General features: G+C 41.9%; 1 protein-coding gene across 1 annotated transcript in view; it reads right to left on the reverse strand.

Annotated features, from left to right (window-relative positions):
- The window catches only part of LOC105838363 (alpha-mannosidase 2), a 140,886-nt gene that overhangs the window by 85,663 nt on the left and 42,064 nt on the right, over positions 1-13,159 (reverse strand). The window lies entirely within an intron of this gene.

The raw sequence follows: 13,159 nt of genomic DNA on the forward strand, positions 1-13,159 counted from the left end.
TGCCTATTAAAAAATAAATATTAAATATAACTAAAAATACAGATAATCAAAGAAAATAATCTGAAACTAAAAATTAAACTTTGAATTAAAAAAATTAATTGAATTCAAAAGTTTGAACGAAAAAAATTAAATTAAACACAGATAGACAATAAAATTCCGCTTCCGCATTTAATCGGATTTTGTCTTATTGTAAATTTAATTTAATATTTTAATATACATAAAATACATAATATACATAAATGTGTTTAATCAAAAACTTGCAATAAATAATGACTTCTCTAACAATGCTCTTAAAAAAATTAAAAACCTTTAAATTTATCATATATATATATCATTTATATATACATCATTTATATATATAGATAAATATTTTATAAAATAAATAAGTCTTTTCTCATTTTCACATCCTTTTGCGTTTAAATAATAAATAAAATTCATTAACGACACGTAATGAATGCTTCAATATATATAGTAATCGGTTTTTCCAATGAAAATTATCTACAATAATTTTTATCTTCGCTCCGATATAAATACACGTAAAATCAATGCGACAATTTCAAACCTGAGTTATGCACCTCGCGAGAAAGGTCAAGTTCTCACGATGGTAATACTTGTTCAAGAGCACGTTCAACAATAACGAATGGAAGATACGTCGTGCCTTTAATTGATGGCAAATTCAGTGTTCCGGATCAGCTGTTATCTCGCAAAGAGATAGACGGCGAGCCTCATTCAAGCAAAAAGCTAGCTCAGCTGGCTCATCGAGCTTGATCGATTTCGCGTATTGAAGTATGAAGTTTCATTCAGTCGTTCGCGCGCGTTATCGGACCCTCTTTCTCTCTTATCGTCTTCTCGCAAAATTGCGGCAAATCCTCTTTTAAACGTTTTTCCAGAATTCCATTCTCAAAACTCTCTATTTGTTTAGATATTGATCACAACGTCTATTAATAATCGACGTTCTACCGTATTATCTTCACCAACACAAATGAAAGAACTGTCAAATAATTTTATTTAAAAAAATATCTACGTATGAATAATGAATATTTAATATGGCACATCGGAGAGAATCGTAAATTCAATACTTAATAATATATGCCCGAAATAGTAGAGTAAATTTATCCTTTACATGAAACTGCTTGCGGAAATGGATATGGGATCTTTTCGAGATTTTCCCTCCATCCGCTTTTCAGCCCTCACTCTTGTTTCACCTTTTTAGAGCAGTGCATCTATGTGATATCGAGGAGGGGAGTCTCTCTGATTCGGTTTTCAGTCGCGCGTTGACAAAGAGCGAGGGGAGGCGGCCCATAATTCGTTTGAAGTTTCAACGCTATTTGCGTCGGAGCATTTTTTTCGACGCCCTCCTACGGGGCGGCCTTTCAGGGCGTCGCATCGCATCGCTTACGACGGGGCTAATATCCGGCGTCTGACGCGAAAATCCCTCGTTCCCGTCCATGGTCTGTCTTTCATCCTCGGCGAAACGAAAAATCGGCTTTGCCGGGCCAACTTTCGACGATCAACGAATGCGCGAATAAACGCAATTTCCGCGAGGGATATATTTCGCAGGCTAAAAATATTATAAATTGTAAAAAAAAAAGGGAAACAACAACGATGTAACTCGACGATCAAAATCGTAGGCACATCTCTTTTTCCCCCCGTCTCGTTTCTCTTTGTATGATAAAATCTTTATTTCGTTTCTAATCATAATTAATCAATTAATTGAGTAGTTTTACGACTCCAGATAATGTTTAGTACAAACTGTAATAAAACTGTGATAGCGGATATGCTAATAACGGCTCTGTAGCGGCCGTAGTGTGATGAAGTATTTTCGCCTGCAATCGCTAGACGAAGCAGTTTGCGAACAAAATTAACGCTCGATTTCCGCGATCGTTGTAAGCACGAAACCTGCACACGCGGCCCCTTCGGATAATCCCGATACCGTGTAGGGGAACCACCTATCAAACTTGTTCGCGGAGTTACTCTCTCGTGCGGCCACGACTCCGGCGCTCGTAGTAGAGCGAGACACTTCGAAGTTCGGGGAAATAGACCACTCTCTCGAAAAGTGGTGGCGCGCGCTGGTTTACTACCGTGGCGACTTGGCGGCGGATTTCGAGGGTGACGAGGGAGAGGGTGGCGGCGACGCGAGGCGAGGCGGGAGAGGAAAATCTCGCGAAAAGGTGCGTCGCGCGCGCGCGCGCGCGCGTCGTTTCCCTGGACGCGGAAAGCGCGACGACAACCGGTTAATGGACGGAGATAAGGGTTGAAGATGGCTGCTCTCGGAAGATAGAAAAATCGGAGGGATTTTTGAAGATACGAGAGACAAAACGCGCGAGGGAGAAACGTTGCGAACAAACATTCGCGCGCGAGCTAATCTGCGATGTATATACGTAAATACATATAGAGAGGAAAAGAAAGCTCCCCAAGAGAGAAAGAGAGAGAGAGAGATAAAGAGAGCTCCTGGAAGGATCCTGCCAGGCGCGCGGAGGCTACTGCATAATTCCGGCGTACGGCAGAAGCAGAACTATGTTCATGAGAAAAACACGAGGGTAACCGTGGAAAGCAGCCCATTCTCTTCTCTTTCTCCCGGTGGCCGCGCGAGCTCTCGAGAACTCGGCAGAAAACTTTAAAACGGCCGATATAATCGGATTAGTAGATGCGCAGCGAGTTGGCGCTGTTACTTTAGCTTAAAGTCGGCGTAACGTCGAACAGAAATTTGCCCTATGCCTGTGGTAAAAAAAGAAAAAGAAAAACGTAACGCTATCAGTTTTGATGCGAGAGCTCGCGTGGATTTCGCATTATCGCCTTAACACGGATACCGTAATCCGCGAACGTCTCTTGTTGCAATGTCAGATCGTTATGTTATCGTTGATAAATCATTAAATTAACTTAATTTTCACAAGTGCTGACATATCTCTAATACAAAAGAAAAAAAATTTTAATTCCCAGATAAACACACAATGCCCTCTCTCTCTCTTTAATAATTTGTGTGAAATTTTGATAGAATTGTATTAAATACGTCATTAGATTGCTATTATCTGCTACAAATCAAAGATTATTAAAATTGACCCAACATCCACGGCATCCAACAGCTATAAAGAATAAAGCGCAAACGAGCATACAGTGCTTCCCTCCAATTTGATAGAATAACAGATGCCGTAGTTACTTCAATCAGTCGATATTATCAGTCGAGCTTTCTAGACACCCTGCATGGCAGAGAAAGGAAGTGAGGAAGAGAGAAAGAGAGAGAGAGAGAGAGAGAGGAAAAATATACGGGCGGCGCAACAATTCGTAAGTATGCAGGAAGTCCTTGTTATCTTCGTTATCCAATGATTACGGTCTGTCCGTTCGTCCGCCCTGAGAGTTCTTAACGTTTCTATTGTCTCCACATCGTCGTCGTTCTTCGCAATCGCGATCGACAAAGGTCGATTTACATCAAGGATAAAAGCGCGCGTGAATAATTGTTCGCGGTGTCCTCGGATGTACGCAATGATACGTCAAAGCCTCGAACTCCTCGAGGGACGACTTTTTCCAACGAAAATCCCTTTTGAATCTTCAATATTTTAATATTTTGCCAGCTACATCGCAAATTAAATTTCTATTGCGCGGCAGAGTGCGCTTGAAGCTAAAGTGAAAGATAAATCAAAATTAACCTGAAGCTTAATTAACGTTATTTTCATTATCAATAATTTCAAAGTAGTTGAATTTGGATTAATGGCGTAAAAAACATTTTCCCTGTCAAAATTCGATAGCCCTCGCTGTATAGATTTTCCACAATATTCTGTATATTTAATCGAACCGTTCGAATTCTCTCCTTCTCGAGTGGCATTAGTATTTTTGTTTCATTTCGTTGTTGATTTTAGATATAGAGCACGCGTTGCGGTCTCATTTCTCGTGGTATGATTGCCAAGTGCGCCCGAGGAAAAGTAAAATTCGATTATTATTTCGTGTTCAAGAGAAGATCGCTTCTCAGTCCCGATTGTCTAAATTTTTATTGTATTTGTGAAAGGAATTGGAACGCCAAACTCAGTTTCAAATCGTGATGATCTTTCTTGTTCCTTGCGGCGAAACGATAAACTGGCAGTTGAAATACGCATTGTATATACACGAGATACCGATATACAGATACTGTTCCAATTTCTCTCTCACTGGATGTCTTTCCAGTCACGGATCCCGCGTCAAATTCGAGGCTCCCTCTCTTACGAAAACTTTGTACGGGGCCATCGCTTCTCTCTCTCTCTCTCTCTCTCTCTCTCTCTCTCTCTCTCTCACAAGTTCTTAATTTCCAGCATTAAATACTTTGACAGTCAAGCCTTAAACTAAACTGAACTCCGCCGTTAAGATAAAGTTCGTTTGAAATTAACTGAAGTGCGGGGCTTTTATCTACGTGCACTTCTCGGGAGAGGGAGGGGAAGGGAGGATAAATTTGGCAAAACTTATTAGCGCTAAATATCGAGTAACTGTGCTAAGTGTAGCGGGGTCTCGACACGCTCGAGCGACGCCGCCATTTTTCTTCGTTCGTTCCTTCCGAGAATGTCGGAAGGATATTTAATGCTTTTTACCCGTAGCCGTGCATAATGGGAAGCGGGCGCGTGACGCGGCAACAGAATCGAGATACGGAGGCGTAGAAACCGTGGCTCGCCGATTGAAATGCAGGTATCGCGGTATCGACAATCGGGCGCGTTACATCACGCTCGTTTCCTTCCCCGCCTCATCTCCTCCCTGCCCCGCCCGTACAATAATAATATTCTCACCTATGAGGTATCGGCACTTTTCCAGGCTCGCACACAGTTTTCCCTGGCGTCCATTAACGTTTCGATTACCCACGTCGCGCGCACCTGCAGCACCAACGCTCGGGCAGTTTTTGTCGCCTTCCCAGGCACCGGTATATATGCATAAAGCCGCTCAACGAGTTTATTTATTTCTCCTCTTTTCCAATCTTTTTTCTCCGTCACCCACCCGCTCCCTCACTCACTCTTTTTCTTTCTGCTCGCCGCCTCTATGCTTTGTCACCGAAGCACTTTCCCGTCCGTGGTACGAATAAAAGATCGGGCATAAATAAAGAATCGAAATAATGCACATGTAAATTTTTATTCTGCATCGGTTCGCGAGGTACGCGACGATCGGGAACAATGGCCATCGATAATTTACTACGGACTCATTGAGAGAAAAACCGGCATTTTATCAACTCCTCTCGTTAATTCCTTTCATCGTATACGAAATAACGGGGCGAGCGCGCGGTGTCGTTTATTCGACTCATCGATTTGCGTTGAGCTTGTTTCACGATTCAATCGTTTTTCCCCGTTATTAACATCGAAACATCGACGACGATGAAACTGTCCTAGAATGAAATAAGCTGAGAGACGATAAACTATTCCGAAACTTATCGAACGGGAGGAATGTTACCTTCCAAGTGGATACTGCACCTGCTGCTGCTGCTGCTGCTGCTGCTGCTGCTGCCGTGCAAGATTAAGACGTAAGCAAATGCTAATTACATCCCTCAATGTTGCAGCTTCTTGCATTCAACTTGAGCGCACTCTGCCAAATCCCTCTCGTAATTCACCTGCCACGCGAAACTACGCGGTTAAGTCTAAGGGAAACGAATGTCTAAAAAATACAAGCGCGATGGTATGGGACACACAAACACACACAGAGCCGCGCATGCGGTCCGATGTTGAAATTCGCGTTTTTGTCCGACGGATTTAGTGCGCCGAGAGCAAAAAAAAAAAGAGAGAGGGAGGGCGAAGGGGAAGGAAGAAGGAAGTGGCGCGCGCGGGGGGTGAGACGGAGGGTACGGATAATGCGCGCGGAATGAATGTATATTTTTTGGCGAGATTACTGTCGTTTTTCAGCAGCTGCCCGAACCATTCTTGCGCACGGCGACAAATGGCGTCCCTGATCGCCCATTGGCGCTAAAACTGCGCGTTTTGTCTCCGTTACGAGTGCAGAAGCGCGCGACGCGGCATTCCGTTGCATATCGGGGCGTGCGGCTGCGCCGATAAAAATTATCTCCCGCCGAATTAACTGCCAACTGTAACATTTGATTCCGGAGAGTGCGGCCGCGAAAAAAATGGTCCGGGCGGGACGGTTCCGCGTCGGGAGGAGAGGAGAACGCGAAATAAATAGGCAACAACAAAGAAAGCGCATCCCCGGTTGGACGAAAGAATTAATGTAACGATGATTGTAATGAGTAAAATTAAAATATCGCCAGTTCGAACGGCGGGAGCGTATAATAAGAACGCACATCTGCTAATTATCGAATTCGAGACAAAAATATATCGGATTGTGTAGATAACAGCGTTATTATATAATACCTTGTAAGAGCAAACATATTACATGTAAAGAAATAATTTGTGATTATACCGAGATAATCATTTGGTACATTCTGTAATTATATAATTATTATTATTAACATTGTTATTCTACCCATAATTACATTATTGCTGTTGTTGTTGTTGTTGTTGTTAAACATAGTAAAAATGTTAAAAGCAAGAATAATGAAAATACAGGCGCAGAATGCGTACCGTGCAATAAAATAATAGTAAAATAACACACATACAATTTTACTGCGAGACGATAAAGCTCGCATATCGCGGATGCGCGAGCGATTCGGATCATACGATCCGAAGAAAGGGACTTCGACCGTCGATCGGATGCACCGCCATCGTAAAGGAAGTCGACATGAATAAAAAAAAAGGGCAAAATGGTGGGCGGAGGAGACGAGAAGGGTAGAAACTATTATGACAATCGTAAAAAGAAACGTTGAACAGATCATGGTGACGAGTCGAACGGTAATGCAGCCCGTAAAGCGCGGGGGGAGGAGGGGGGAGAAGAGGAGCAAAGTGCATCGCCACCGCTAGAGAAAAGCACTCCAACCGCGCGCGTTTTTTTATGTGGGCTCGTAACCGCTTTTCGCGCTTCAAAACACGCCCAAGTGTCGATAACTTTTGTCGCGCCTGTGCTCGGTAGACGCATCGCGCGTCCCGTAGCGCCGTCCGTCCATCTGGAAAAGCGTCGCGACGACCGAAAATCACGCGAGGAAGAGGGCAAAAACACGGGACAGCCGCTAGACAGTTCGGGATGCGGCCACGTCGCGATTTCAACCCTTCTCAGAACGAATATGCGAATTTTGCATATGCGCGACAGCTTACGTAATCTCATGTCTACGTCACGGCTCACCGCACGGAGTTGCATCAAAATATAACGTATAATCGTAATGAATGTAAATCCAGGATTAACTTGAATTTAAAAGGATGCACGAATTCGATTTCCGGACTTCCATCGAAGTTATATATTTTATAATTATTACGTTAGAATTGATATACATACTCTAGGCACCCGTTGAATTACGATTTTTGAGGTAATTTTCATTACTAAATATAAACAAATTCTCCAATGATTCTTATATATTTTTTTATATTTCTAAAAAGTATGTTCTTAGTTAAAAAAAAAAAAAAGAAAAAAGTTCTTGAAAACAACTAGATAACACATTTTGAACATAGCAACGTTTTCCAGAGGTCAATAATTAATAATATAAAGGAAGCGAAATAAGAAAAAGAACTTCGGAGCAATCGAGATCCTACATCCTCTTTCGAAGTTAATTTTATGGACCAAACAGCGATACTTACGTTAGTTTAATAGCATTCACTCGCCATAAGATTCAGTTTCTGCCGGCAAGTCGGGGATAATACGCTGGCGATAACAGATTACCGGTAAGATTATTATAATAAGGTACGCCTGCACTCTCACTGCAGCCTATATCGGGTCGTGGTACCGAGGCACGCTGCTATATAGAAGGAGGTCTGCGAGAAAACTGCACTCGGGTCGAAAGGCCATCGGCCAGACAACCTACCTACGAATCTGGCCAACTAACACTAAGTGGCATCCATGGACCCAGACGGCGATTGGCTCACATGGACACGCATTCTCGCCCTATCTTTCTTTCTCCTGCGACGCAACGATCATCGCGGCGCGTGATGACGCACGAGGGACAATCTCGCACCGGAGTGAGAACGAGAAAGAGAGAGGAGAGAGATACAACGTTTACATGCGTGCATATATTTCAGCATCGGGTCGAAGCTGAAATCGGCTAGCTGCGAAAGAAGCGCGCGATACGGGGCCGAGCGAGTTTCCAAAATAAGTTCCCGTCCCACGAACGGGGCGCAACGTGAAAACGAAACGTAAATAAGCCAAGTGTATAGAGTTGCTTCGAAATCGATATCGAATGTTTTCCATTGCATTTTCATATCGGGCCGGTGCGAAAAAAAAGTTTATATAAATAAATTGCTTATGTAGGATAGTCCTTCCGACTAAGTCACCTCGTTTTTTTTTTTTTAGTAAAAAATTTAAGCAACTTTTTAGGAAAAAACGAAATTATATCCTTTGCTGCAATATTGTATATAAACAGATAAGAGAACAAGTTCTTGTGCAACTTTGTAATATCTCACACATTGAATATCGTAAAAATGTGTACGTAAAAAAGATTATGATATCTTACTTTTATCTTACCGTTATCATGTAAAAAAAATTTCAAGTATAAATCCAATGAATTCTACCAATAATCTTGAGAATACAGGGAACGGACAAAAATGTGAACATCTAGAAAATATACCATTTGTTTTATTAAGAAATTGGCCTTATCTGTCTTGATATTATTTGTCTTTAATATTTTATCCTTGCTGGAATAGAGTAATAAAATGATTAAATAGTCATTAATTAAAATATTTTTTTCAATTGCTTAAGAAATATAAAATTTGCTTCTCATTCTGTTCTTCAAAATTGTTCACTTGAATTCGATCTAAATCAAGTGAGGAAAGATATTGAAGTTTTGGAGAAAAACACAGGAAAATTTTGGAAAAACAGAATAAGAAGCAAATTTCTTTCTCCAACATCACTTATGTATATAAGCAATTGGGAAAGATGTTTTATTAAAAGAATAGTACAACATTACATCGGTTACATTATCTAAGTATTCAATCGATTTTATTTCTAAAAGGGATAGAATCTAATATGTTAAAAATAAACGCGCCAACTTCTTATTGATAAAAGAAGTAGCATTTGTCAGGTGTTCACATTATTTCTATTCCTATACAGCACCAATTTTCAAACACCTTACAAGTAAGGATGTAATAATGGAACATAAAGACGTAAAAGCAAAGAAGAGAGTAAATACTTAATAATAGCAAAAAATGCATCAACAGCATAAAGAATTATTTTTAACGCTTTCAGTGCTGTTGGCGTTTTTAAATAAATATCATTCACTTGTGTCAGATTATACCTCTCGCTTTCACTTACTCATATTCGATGAAATATAGTAATTGGACATAGCAAAAGTGCAATATTTCCGCACGTAATATTCATTGTCAGGTGTTGACAGTATCTGAAACACGCGATGTTTAGCGTCGAAACGTTCAATAACTCTTCGCGTACGGATGCCAAAAAGTGTGCGTGGAACCGTTACACGGAGAACGCCGGTTACGCAATCTCGTATCTGCGATCTAAACAGTAACGGAGAACAAAACAGTCAGCATGGTTGGCCATTCATGCCGCGCGAATGCAGAGTACATCCGTTGCATACACGCCGAACGAGAGACACGTCAACGGGCTGAACTTCCGCGTTATTTTTGGCATCATCAAGATGATGTCTTTCCGGAAACGAGCTTTTCGCGTTACGGTAAGAGATACGGTCTTCGAGACATTCAATGAACGTCTTCTAGCTCTCGGTAAAGGATCAGATATCTAAATATTTCTAAATGTTTTAAAGAAAAGTTACAATACAAAGTACTAATTTTAAAAAGTTTAGGAGATACGTTGTGAACACATTAAGAGATTCGAACTAAACTACAAGTTACAAGTTACAAGTTAAATTAAAGTACAAATATGTAATGTACGCACAGAGCATTCAATAAACTTCCAACTTTGGAATTATAACTTCGCCGATAAAGATGGCATAAAGCACTCACGTTTATATTAAATTATGATCATATTAGACGTTGTTAAACATATAAGATCTGTATTCATATTCATATGCAGTTCGTGATATTCCGTTGAAGGTCTGCTAAGTATTCAAGCTACTGTATATTCAAGTAAGACTACTTGGAATAAACTTCGGGCAGTGAAAGCGGAAATCTGAACTCGTACGGAGTTCATGCTGTCTGGGAAAATCGTGAAACTCGCTTGTAGTTTCAGCGGGAGGAAGAATCGACTGTCAGGAGAGTTGGCGAAAATTTCAATGGAAATCGGAGAAGGGAGTCCGGGGGGTTAATATTCGCAAAAACACTGCCCGCACCCGCGGGACGAGGGAAGTTTGCGATATTTCCCAATGAAATTCGCGAGTAAACAGGAACGTTAAAAAAAAAAAACGCTGAACCGCCCGTGTCCGCGTGTACAGCTGAAGTTTCACGAGGGAGACTACAAGAATATAATTATATATTTATCCTGTTGGCGCGCGCGTAACTTGGAAATAAACTTGGAATTAAAACTTTGAATCTGAAACTTCAAATTAAAACTTCATTTTAAAATCTCCAATTAAAAGTTCGAATTAAAACTGACAGGCACGAGAGCGGGGCGAGGGGGGCGAGGAGACGAAGGAGGGTGAACGCATGATCATCGCGATTTTCTGTTTCTTCGTCAAGGAAAATAACTTGTGTCGCTAACCAGCGCAATCAGTACGGTAAAGTAGAGTCGCGCGATTCACATATGGAGAGAATACGATGTTCCCGACGTGATACGCTGTGTGTGTGTATCATTTACAGAGGCAGTCATTCACGTCGGTCGAGAAGGCGCGCAATGTTAATCTGGCGCGTAGAGCAGAGCAGAGCAGAGGAACCGGAGGACGTAAATGGCGTCAGCGGGCGGTCGAGTTTCTACGTTATTTCGGTCGTTATCCGCCATGCGAGTATAACGTCACCGACGACTGTTTGCACGACATTATCCCAACCGTGACTCGGAAGCCGCGAAATTCGCGAAGGAATTAGGTTGACTCGACCGAAGTTGGACCGCGCACGCGTCTCGCTCCCGAATTAATAATGATGGCAAGTTAAATTAAGGTAAAGTTAATATTACATTTCGGTGGTGCGGGAAGGGGAGGAGGAGGGGGAGGAGGAGAGAGAAAATTAGATCGGGAAGGTAAGATCGACGTGCGCTCGTAAATCGATAGTTTTAAACGCGCACCTGGGTCAAGTACCTTACGTCCTTGAAGAAGAACTCTAACTGAAGAAGAACTCGGCAGCTTCACGCGAACTTTGAGAATGTCTACTGAGCTTGGAAGGATTACAACGAGGGTGCGAAGGAGGCGGGATGATAAATGTAGGACCCACGCGAAGCTCTGATCATCTTCCGAGTGATTTCTATCGTAATCGCGAGATCTCCCTCTTTTCTCGAAATTTACAAGATAGAGAGAGCTGTCGATATTATTTAAAATATAACTTCTTTTCGTAACCTGTTTCACACAAAGGTAACAAAAAAAAAACCAATTGGTTAATACCATTAAAAAAAATTGCTCTCACTTGTGCTTTTTATATGGCTCCCTTTTGTACACAGTAACCCATATATATATGGAAATTAAAATTTTATTTTACAGTAAAAAAAGTGTAATCCTTTTAGAAAATGGCTGTTACAAATGCTGTCGCGACCGATCATACGGAAAAAGGACGGTGTAATTTGCAAAAAAAAAAAAAATACAATTCGATATATTATAAATACTACCATTGTAGTTCGCGGTTTATAACCAGATTTATTTTTCGAATTCCGAGCCGAGAGATGGCTGCAGCATAATGGTCTTACACGATACACGATTCCCAGAGGCGTCGCTTTGAAGCGTAAACGGCCGAAAAAACGCTTTAAAAAAGACAGCAACTAGCCGCGAACAAAGCCAAGTACGCACCGCACCGGTGCATCTTTCTCCCTCGCCCGAATCTTAGCCGATGCGAATGCTCGTGCCGCCGCTCTTTATTTCCTACCCCTTTTTTGACATCGCGCGCGCGCGTGGTGCATCTCCGCACAAGCTGCATCGTCTGGGCAAGTTAATTTTCAAACTACGTCGATGTGCACACTGTGTAGCCCCCGGATCCTTTGATGCACTTTGATCCTTGACGCTGAAATATCGCTGTGCAAAAAGGGGCGAACGGTACAGCAGTTTATCGATCGGGCGACAAGGTTAATGTATCGTTCTACACTGCGCCGTGTACCCGGCAAAATATTTATGACATTCATTTTCGAGAAAGGAGCGGGTGTGCTCGTTTGCGCGTGTGGATGATGTGTGGACGGGCCGGCACGTACGTCGCACGCACGGATGTGCGCGTATAATTGAAAATACGCCGTTACGAATTCCCTTTAAACCAAATACTCGCGTTTGCTGTTTTTTGTTTCCCGCGACGTTTGTTGTTGCTGTTGTCGAAATGCGATAAACGCCGCCGTATCGTACGCAAACAGGTAAAATTAATTATATGCGAGGCACATGGAATTATAAACAATCTGATTTATCCCCCTCGTCATTATTGCGTTTGATCGTGTTATTGATTTCACGTCAATATCGTGTTCCTAGGACATTTCTGCGAGTGCTGCAGCAGCGTCACACGTTGCTTTGTTGCTTGCTTATGGAATTAATTTCATTTTATTCAATCAAAAATTATAACAACACGCGATATACAAATATATATTATATATTTTACTTTGTTCGTATTTAAAAAAATTAAATCACATTCATTGCCTTCTTTCGTCCAAAATCATTTTAAACAATATGTAATTTTGTAATGCAAATGCTAAGTATAAAATAACATGTACGAAACTCGGGAAATTGGCGGAGCCCAAACGGCGAGCCCGTTCGTTCGCGGTACCTATACGTCAAAGTTCGAAGATAAGTGGTTTACGAGCATCTGGCTACCAATCGTAACCGTGGCCGTTTTGGCAACACATGCGTCTGGGACAAGATATCACGCCAACCGGTACACGCTACGAAGGAGGTTCGGAGGTTTCAACGTGGTTGGAAGGTTGTCCGGCTTTCGGCGAGTAACGGCGGAGACAAGATGAAGCCAAAGAGCGCCACAATTGGGGGGGGGGGGGAGTAGGGGAGGGGTAGGAGGGTAGTTAAGGCCTGATTTATTTTGGCAATTTGGCGCGAGTTCCCGTAACCGCGGCTTTCCGAAAAGTTAGTGAATTCTTTCGGGTC

Source organism: Monomorium pharaonis, chromosome 11 (genome assembly GCF_013373865.1).
Source record: "Monomorium pharaonis isolate MP-MQ-018 chromosome 11, ASM1337386v2, whole genome shotgun sequence".
Lineage (NCBI taxonomy): Eukaryota > Metazoa > Arthropoda > Insecta > Hymenoptera > Formicidae > Monomorium > Monomorium pharaonis.